This window comes from Equus asinus, chromosome 24 (assembly GCF_041296235.1).
Source record: "Equus asinus isolate D_3611 breed Donkey chromosome 24, EquAss-T2T_v2, whole genome shotgun sequence".
Classification (NCBI taxonomy): Eukaryota; Metazoa; Chordata; class Mammalia; order Perissodactyla; family Equidae; genus Equus; species Equus asinus.
Window position 1 is genome coordinate 48,386,402 of NC_091813.1, and position 10,754 is coordinate 48,397,155.

A 10,754-nucleotide genomic window follows, 5' to 3' on the forward strand; every position below is an offset into this window, starting at 1 on the left:
AGAATATCTTCTGTAGAATCCCACTTCTACAAGATGGTATCTGACATAGTGTGGGGGTGGGGGGAATTCAGTGTTCAGATAGGATTGGAGAATGCTGGAATAACTAAAGTTAAATAGGTTTTTAAATAAAGAACTCCAGCCCTTTTATTGTAAATCTCATAAGAAAGACAGAGGGAGGTTGCAGCCTTCCAAAATTAATCTAAGGCTGGGACATTTTTGTGCATAAAACAATAATAATAATGGCCGACAACCACTGAGAACATTCTATGCTGCAGGCATTATTCTAAACACAGTTGTGAGCCAGTCACGCTGGAGGGGCTGCCGGAAGCTGTGTGTGTCTCTATGTGTGTGTGTGTCTGTGTGTGTGTCTGTACACGCACATGCATGCTCATATGTATGGTTTGGGGCAAAATATGGGTGATCAGCTTCTCCTCCTATCCCCTTTTCTAAACTTCTAATTTCCCATCAACACCTGCAGCAGAGTCTGGCAGATATAGTGCAAGTCTAAGAGAGGATAAAGAAGAGTGAGTGTGAAGCTGAGGGAGAACAGACTATCCTACACAGAATTGACATCTGTACTATCATTTGAACAACTACTAAACACTCAGATTCAAGTCTATGATTGTAGGTCTAGCGCTTTGCCAGTTGTGATGTGGCGTTGTGTGTTAAAGAAAATGAATGGCGGATTTGCTAATCATACATTCTGTACCAATATCTGTATGTGAAAGTTTATCTGGTAGTAAATAAGAATCAGAATCTGAAGCTTTTTGATATTCTTCCTAAAGTTACCAAAGTCGCTTTATTTTTTTCATTTTGTTACAATCTCTGCCTTTCTTCCTGACTTCCTTTGGCCGACTGTCCATTCCCTGAGATTTGCTTTCTTAAAAGAAGGAGCAAGGATGTTGTTAGCTAACAGCCAGGAAGTGAGTGTCACTCTCCATCAAAGGTCATCGGAAAGCTGCAGCCAGCACCATGGGAAGGGGCGCCTTAGCGCGGAAACAAGACCATGCATTTCTCCAAGGCCATGTGACAACCAAGAATCCACCAGAGCTGGACAAGAGTAAATATGCCAGGAATGGCTTTGTGGTTGATTGTACCATTCCCACAAAGTCTAAAGGGAATTTTAAGGAACCTGCCCCAATTTTTCCTGTCTATGTAAAAACTGTTACTTTAACCCTTTCTTTCTTCATTTCTACATTAAGACCATGTCAAAATGAGAAGATAATGGGCAGTTAGGAGAGCTGTAAATGGAACGAACCACGATTAAACCAATTCCTGAATAAAACATTACTTACTAGTACATAAACATAAAATTACCTTTAGTTTTCAAAAACAAATAGGGAAATTCTCAGAAAACCCCAAGAGAAAACCTTTCCTAGACATGAGGGGCCTGATAACAGTTTAAAATATTAATCTGACCTTTATTATTAGTATTTGTTTCAAACTCTCCTTGCCTTAGATCACATTTTCTTTGGTTCTTGCTTTTACTTTGCACTAGACTGCTTGCTTTTCTCAGCTAACTGAGGGAATTCTCTCACATGGAATGGTACAAACGAAGGTGAGCTGTCTGGAGCCAGAATGTCAGCTGGAGCCGATGTTCTAGACTATGAGAGGTAAATCACACTGGTCACGAGAGGGCAAGAGAGAGAGTCACGGAGAACTGGTGTTCCGTTTTCCTGCAGGAAGAGGATTGTGTTTTCCCCATGTCCATTTCCACTTAAGAAAAAAGCAACACAAGAAAAGCAGCAGTTTATAATGTCCCAATGCCCCAGATTGCCCTTCCCTTCTTTATCTCCACTTTTCCCTTAAGTGGTTAATTCCTGAGATTCTGTCTTCTTTCTTACTATGAAAGAGGAATTCTTTGCAACACGTGTATGTATTTTGAAGCCTAACTTCAGCCTTCTTGCTTTCCTTTATCACCCACTACCAAGAATTATTCTCGAGTAACACTGTGGATTAATTACTGCCAGAGAACAAGATTTGAGTCAAGATCAGGGCAGGTTAATTCCAGTTAGCATAAAGGTTAGAGATTAGATTTGCAAAGTTATTGTATTAAGCCGTGAAAACAACCCAGAAAAGCCACAGGTTTTTCTATGAGTAATGATGTATCGTGTGTTTGTTAACTCAAGCCATACTCCATGAAGAGGCTGAACAACCAAACAGCAGTGAGTCCTGGAAAGGATGAGGGCAGCATTCACAGGAATAAAAAGCATTAATACAAATTAAAAGAAAATACCTATGTAATCCTTTAAACCAGGGGTCAGCAAACTTTTCCTGTAAAAAGCCAGATAGCAAATACTTTAGGCTTTGTGGACCACATGCAGTCTCTGTAGCATATTGTGCTTTGTTTGTTTGTTTTTCTTACAACAGTTTAAAATGCAAAAGCCATTTTTAACTCTTGGACTGGACACAAACAAGCCACATACCAGATTTAGCCCATAGCCCATACTTTGCCAACCTCTGCTTTAGAAAATTTATACACAGTCATCAAAATCAACTGTTTCTTTTTTCAAATAGATTCAGAAATCCAGACTTCTAGTTGTTTAAAAATAACCCAGTAAGATAATGGTTCAAATGTGATAAAACTTTCATGTTGTTAAAATATAATTCAAGGTGTCAAGTCAAAGAGGCTGACTTATTTGTCAGTTTTAAGTTTCTTCCTCCAACTCAAAAAAAATTAAACTTAGGAAAGTGATTGTAATGTCAAATTAAAATTGTGTAGCTTCAAAAATAGGAAATTTTTCCTCTTTAACTTATTCATCTAAAATCCATGAAATAGATAATAAAAAGCGATAGCTGCCTAATATAGCCTTAGATAGCTAATTATCTACTTCCCATAAATACCAGGACAATGTTCATTCTTGGTTGGTCATAAAAAAGGAGGAGGAAGAGGATGTGGAAACAATATAAAGACCAATAATTAATAAAAATTCAGCTGAACAGGTTAGTTTCTAAAAAGCACAACTGAAGGCAAAAAACTTATCTATTTTTCATTATAAAAAGTAATCAAACAAAGATATTTACTTCCTTAAGATGAGTTTCATAAAATCCCAATGAAGCCAAGAGTAGTCCCACATGGTGGCATGGAGTGGCAGTTGACTTTACGAATACGGAGCCGTCCTTCTCTATCATTTCCTCACATTACCTTAACATCAGGAAAGAATACTTTCACATTTCACATTATACATTTTACATTATGCCCACTTCAAACACCAAATTACTTTAAAGTCTTTATGTGAATTTTGAATTCTGCCTTGTCATATATCCATATCACTTTTATATCAAAGAATGGGCAATTGGTTAAATTTTTATAGGTACTACTGAAATTCCCAACGTCTGCACACATCCACCTTGCAGTGTCGTCTGCATGTCCTGACACCACACGCCCGTGGAGTCACCGCGCTGACTTGCAGGGTGTCCACAGAAAGGGGCTGAAGAATTTCCCCCGCCAGCATCCACCTGTCTGCCACAGTGACTGAGTCTCCCCATAGGGACTGTCGGCTCTGAGCTAAGGCTTCTGGACAGGTCAAAAGGGAGGACCACCTCCAGACCATGGGGACAGGGCAAATACTTTATACGATTTCATGTAGCTTTCTGGAATATATCTCAGTCAAGATTTGTATAAAGCAGAGATATTTTAAATGTACCGGAAAACTGCTACTTACAAGCCAGAAACTAGAAATCTTTGAGCAAAATAATTTTTTTAACACAGATTTTCATCTATCCATTTTGCTTACGATACTAAATTACCTACACACAATTATACTATAACTATGAGGGGAATACTATTTCCCCTATTTTACAGCTGAGAAAACGGAATCTCAGAAAAGGCAAGGGAGTCACTTACCTCGTATGTAGTAGAGACCAGCTCGAACCCAGGCTGTCTGCCTCCACAGCCTCCCTTAAGCCTGTCCTCTTGATGATGTTATTCTGACACAGAACTACGTGAAAATCAAAATATTTCTTAGTATTTTAGGAACTTCTTACAATTACACTGCTTGATGCTGACATTAACAACACTGATTACTATTATAATGTCAGTTCAAATATTACTTTATAAAGAGGAAAGGAAATGAGTACTACCAGCTCTTAGTTTCCTATGGGTCATTTGTGGCTGGTAGAACCTAGAGCATCACTCCCTTAGCTTGTACTTAATAGTAAATTGTCTGGGGCCTGCACAGCCCCTGGTGATCTCACCGGCCGCCCTCCGTGCTTCCATTTGATAATGTTCACCTGCTCCCTCTCGTTGATATGCAAACATGCAGCTTATTTCAGCTTATTCCCTAAGCCTCATCTTGACATGAAGTCATCTTTTCTCTGGGTGTGCTTCTTTGAGTGGCCATTATCTGAACTCTGAAACATCCTGTAGCAACATAGGCATCTCTGAGAAATAAAAATGTCGCATAGCCCTGACAACAGAGACCAGAGGAATAACTGCCTGGATAGACGACAGTGCAACCATGAGCCCCCATAATCTGCCATTTAAACCCCCATCTCACCATCGTCTGGTGACTCTATCACACCTACAAATACTGAAGAGCAAATAGGAATTTCTTGGACTCCGGCTGTAGAAAGTGTTTGGCTAATCCTGTTTCATGCTATCCTAATTGTTTTCCTTATATTCAACTCAGGTCGACTTTGCTAGAGGTGCCCTCAACCAGTCCAGCGGTCATTTTTTCTTGCTACATAAGCATGATGAAGTTAACGTGTTGCCCCATTGTGATCTGTCAGCTATCCTAACAAAAAATTCACTCTGCAAATACCAGGAGGTACCAAAAAAGCAATCTGAGCTTCCTGCTTTTTCATGCTTTGGCTATGTGACCTTTCCTGTCAAAAGTTCAGGGGGAGTCAGGGATAAAGTTCTAACTCTGGTGTGCCTCGTTTCTGGTGTGTAGATACCAGGCACGTAAGCAAGATTTGAACAAGAGGGTGTGCGATTTTTCAACTTTGAGGAAATATTTCTATTGAACTTTTTTAGGAGTGTGAAAAACTCGCTGTCCTAGGGCGAACTCTGTCAATCTTTGATCGAGCGTCTATTCTCCCTGGTATGGTTATGAGAAACAATATTAAAATATCTAATTCTTTAGTTTCAAAGCAGAGTACACACAAGGATATAATATAATTTGCAATTTGTTTATTACTGAAAAGTGATAGCATAGAATTGGGACAATTGTCCACATAATTGAAGTAGAAATAGACCCTTAATCACAATTTTCTGCATTTATCAAACGATAATGTTGTGGTGTTGACCTGATTTTATGGGTGAGTTGCCTCCAATTCTGTATTTCACTTTGTATCAGACCACGAGAAATTTCCATCCCAACCCTATAACCACAATCCTAACACCATCCCTTTAACACATCTCTTTAACTCTGTCCCTTTAATATCATTTACCTTGGATCTTATAAAGTGACCACATAAAATCTTACTTTTGAATGTCACCCTAGATAAACCACAAAGTTGTCAATTTGGAGAAGTAGCCCAGATGTGTGCGTAACAGTCAGGGGATTCAAAAAGAAGGGTTTTTAAAATCAAGATTTGAGTCAAGTTCTTTACTTCCTACTGGTAAATTGCACCCATTATAAAACAGAGACATCAAGATCGTGTTGTGAGGATTAATGAGATCGCGTTGGTTAAGTGCTCTAAATTCTTTGGAGATAGATTCCATCTTTTACCACCTGGGTGCATGACAAAAAAAACCTCCAGCTTTCTTTGCTGCACACTGTATAGAGTCAGCAACAGCCAGTAGTCTTTACTCACCTTCTTTCTTTCATCTCTTTAGTAATTAATGTTCTTAGAGGAGAGAATGTTATGAACCAAAGCTAAAAGTGAAGTAAAGGCAGATAACTAAGAAGGCAAATAAGAAATTGATTACTACAATTTTTACCCAATACATTAACCTTATAGCCAAATATCACCAAACTCATTTGTTAGTCTACATAGCAAAGCAGAATGAGCAAGAAGTTTAGAATAAGAGCAAATTGGATTCAAATTCTGGTTCTACTGGATGGATACCTCTCCCTAAACTTCAATCTCTGCATCTATAAAATGTCACAACAAACTTCCTTCTAATAATCACCATCAAAGTAATTCAGATCCACACTCCGATTGAGAACAAGAAAAACAGCTGAACAAAATATTTATAATAATAATAATTTATTCTTAAAAAATCAAAGAGATAGCAAGAAACTAAGGAATTACTGAACCAAAATCTAAAAGACAAGATTCCAGCAAAGTTAGATCAAAACTCAAAGCCACTTTTGCTCTGAAGGCATCTGCTGATCTAGAAAAAATAAAATAGTGGCAAAACTGAGCTGAGCTTTTGGCAGCCTTATTGACTGAGAGTGAAAAGGTAAAATCTAGAATCTACCAAAGCTGGGAACTCTGAGAAACCAGCCCTAGTCTAACCTCAAATCCTATACCCTCAGGGCAAAGGGCCCCGGAAGTGCCCAGTCCTACCACAGACCTGCAGGATTCTCGACACCTTAGAGAACCTCAGGCCTCAGACTGGGATCAAAAGATTTTCCTAGGAGGGGCTGGCCCCGTGGCCGAGTGGTTAAGTTTGCGTGCTCTGCTGCAGGCGGCCCAGTGTTTCGTTGGTTCGAATCCTGGGCGCGGACATGGCACTGCTCGTCAGACCACGCTGAGGCAGCGTCCCACATGCCACAACTAGAAGAACCCACAACGAAGAATACACAACTATGTACCGGGGGGCTTTGGGGAGAAAAAGGAAAAAATAAAAAAATCTTTAAAAAAAAAAAAAAAGATTTTCCTAGGAGAGGCTCCCGGGAGCACTGTGTGTCTAGGTCAATGACGGCTCAATAAATGTTCACTCATAATGCAAGCTTTTACATTTAAAGCATCCTTTCATATGTGTGTTATATTTCATTTATAAAAGGTTTGTTAATACAATGATAACACATCTTTCAGGTTTATGATTGGAATTTGATGAGACCTTTGATATCAAGGTTTCAGCATAATGCTGAATTAGTCACATATTAGCCTTATTGTCCTTTGCCTTACCTTCATTTCTTTCTCTCAATTTCATGTCTTTTCTTCTTTCCTTTGCCCCTTTCTTTCTTCAATACTCAGGTTCAACCTCCTCTCTCAGTCCCAATCCCCTAATAGCCTCCCCGTTAGTTGCTTCTCCATATTATGAATTACTGCTAAGTTTAGTCACATCACATAAGAAATAGTGTGAAAAGGGGCAAAGTGAGCCCATACCAATATTAAGGCTACTTTAGCACGTGTTCCAAAATTTTTTCTAAAATAATAAACTTGAAGAGGTTGTTATTTTATGTATTTGTGAATCCATCTATTTCAATGCCTCCATTGTTAGGTGTTGAGTGGAGGACATGTGACCAATATTAGCCAGATGCAGGAGAGAGCATAAAAGAAGTCCAAGAATGATTCCTGCTCTTCAGGGTGTGCTTCAGCTGTAGCTAAAGGAAATAAACGAAAACATACCAAACAATTAGAGAAACAGTGGGAATTCAGAAGACTGTGTGAGGAAGGTAGGACTTCAACTGTAAATTAAGGGTGAATGACACTAGAAGTGCCAAGGAAAGAACAGAGATGATGCTGCCCCAGAGAGTGAGGAATCCAACACAGAGGACAGGAACAGAGGGAGTGCCAGCTGGAAGACAACGGTGAGTACATGAAGTGAGTGCCCACTGTGTGTTGTATACCATTCTGCACATCTTACAGATGTTATCCCACTTTCAAAGCCTCTAGAAGCCTTAGCAAGCAGGCATTACCATCATTTTACAGATAATAAATTGAGGCTGAAAATGGTCATAGTGCAGAGCTTGTAAATGGTGAAGCTAGAATTTAAAGCCAGTTCAACAGGACACCAAGACCTGTGCTCTTGACTACTACCCCAGAATGCATTTCTTTAGGGTCATTTTATGGAAGTCATGGGGTCGTGTTATGTTGCAGGCAATAGCCAAATGGCAGCTAATCATTACGGGTTCTTGAGGATGAAAATAAAATGCTAAAAGCAGTTTTTAGAGCAATTTCTCAGATCTGGACATGAAAGAACAGACAGAATTTGGTTATGACCAAATGAGTTGGACCAAATAGAAGATTGTGGGCTATATCCGGGGGTTATTGTGTTCTGGTCTTAGACCAAGTGGGAGGCTGTGAGAACAGAGACCAATGGGTGAACCTAAAAACCAATTCAAAGGAGGAAAAGAAGGACATGTTGACATTGGCTAAAGAGAAGATGGAAAAAGAAAAATCAAAGAAAATCTGAGATAGAAATGGCAAAAAATATATATATATTATATATATATATATAAAGTTGACAAGCAGACGACAGACAACGCAAGCAATTTCTATGAGAAGAAAGGGACTTCAGGTTTTAATGTGTTCAGTTTGGGGCAATGGCAAGACATACGGAGGTGGGTTTATAATAAGCATTGAGAAACCCTTGGATAAGAGACCACAGTAAGGGGATTGGCCTGGTGGCATAGTGGTTAGGCTCATGTGCTCAGCTTCAGAGGCCCAGGGTTTGCAGGCCCAGATCCCAGGTGCGGACCTAGCACCACTTGTCAAGGCACGCTGTGGCCACATCCCACATAAAATAGAGGAAGATTGGCACAGATGTTAGCTCAGGGCCAAACTTCCTCACACACGAAAAAACAGAGACACCACAGTAAGACGTCTGTGAAACAGCAAACAGGTGAAGCACCAGGGTGTCAGTAAGATAACTATTATTTTGTAAAGACCCAGAGGCTTCTTATAGGAAAGATACAGCATAAGTACAAAATGAGACATAATGAGAAAATTTCTCCCACCTGCCATTTGCCTAAATTTCTCTTCATTTCGCACTTTTCTCTCAGTACTCACTAACTGTTAGGCGGGCATGTCGTAATTCTCCCTCCACGTCTTAATTTCTGCCCGTGTTTGTTTGTTCAGATGAGTCTGTGCCTTTAATCCTGCCCTACTTTTGCGCTGTCTCAAATAATAAGGGCAATAATGACCGGAATCTGTCTATTTCAGTCTATACAGCACTGATTGGTTTGATATCCCTCTATACCATGTTATTTTACAGTAAACATAAGATTAAACTCAATTACGTTGAAGATTAAATTCTTTAACGTCAGCCTTTCTAATGAAACTGACCTCATAACTCTCTTTGCATGACCTTTGTAACATTACTTTGGGTAAAGGCTAAGCTACTACTGAAAAAAAAAACCTCAAAATACAGGGGCTCAGCAACATGAAATTTTATTTTTCACTCTTATCATAGTTGAAAAAGAGCAGTTAAGGTCTGATGGGATGGCTCGGACATTCTCAACTCATGGCTCCCACCATAGAGACTAAGCTGGCTGTGCTAGCCACTGGTAAGGGGAAAAGAGAGAAAGGAGGGCAGTCAGCTTCCTTTTTTTAAAAGAATGACACAGAACGTACACACATCACTTCTACTCACACCTTATTGTTCTAGACTTAGTTACATGACTCAGAGCTAGCTCAAGGAGGCTGGGAAATATGGCTTCTAATTGGGTGGTCTTGTACCAGCTAAAATGGGAGAAGAGCAGGAAAATCAGAGCTCCAATACTGAAAAAAAAAAAAGGAGAATGGATTTGTGGCAACAATTAGCAGACTCGACCACATCGGATTCAGAACCCCACTGCACCCCCATGCTGTTCTCTTCCTTGAATAAGACCTTCCTCTCCAGCTGTCAAACTAATTTTTAAAGCAGTAAATCCATTTTGTAGTATTGTTTCAAATGTAACACATTACTGTTTAAAAAAGCTGAAGGGAGCGCTCCTTGGGTTGAAATGAGGAAGTGAGGGGCCAGAATGAGCATCTGAGTCTCCTCTTGTCGCTCCCCCACTCATTTCGTGGGAGCTCGTTGACTCTAAGAAACAAAATTTGGAAACTGTTCTCATGGCATTTATTATCCAAAAAAGAATGTGTCATGCTTCTTAAACAGTCAAACACAACCAGTGAGAATCACTCTCTCCCATTTAAATAATGAAAAGTCCTCTTCCAAGCCTGATTTACATCATCTTGTCAGCTAAGTGAACATCCATGGAAGTGAGCACAGAGCCATTTGCCAGTTCTTCCCAAGAGTGCTTCTGACCTTGCAGAACGCCCCGCCAAGCATGAATTAATAATCATGTTGATGCAAAGGATAAAAGAGGAGGCTATTTCTGTGATTCCTCCCCACAAATCTAATCTTGACAAATGAAATAATGTTACGTCTCATTAGCTAATAAACTGTCTAGATTGGAATTGCACGTAGGGGTAGAAATGAGCTCAAATTATGCCTAATACTCTGGGAAACAACTTTTCATCTTCATTTCAAGAGGAGAGGAGAGAAAAAATAAATCCCAATAGAAAAGTCAACAGAACTGAAAACAAACAAACTGAGAAGTTTTCATCATGGCCAATAATTCCATGGGCTCCATTACTGAAATCTAAGAAAATATGGCAAACACCTCGCTCATGTGGGGCTGTGTCTGGTTACGTCAAGTCCTCCAAGCCAAAATCATGCCATAAAGTTTACCAGGGTTTTCTGATTTTCACCAACTAATTTTTGTGCTATTACACTTGGAGCCTATATTTTATTTTACATATGTTAGGAAATGGAATAAATCGTTTGATTATAGGCAGTTTTAAAAATATTTAACTGTTTGTCTTTTTTTTTTAGAACCGTGCCATAGTTTCCCATTTATTCACCCATTTCCTGATAAAAGTTCCAAGGAGAGAAGGTCTTCCTTGAAATGCCCATGTTTGGGGTACAA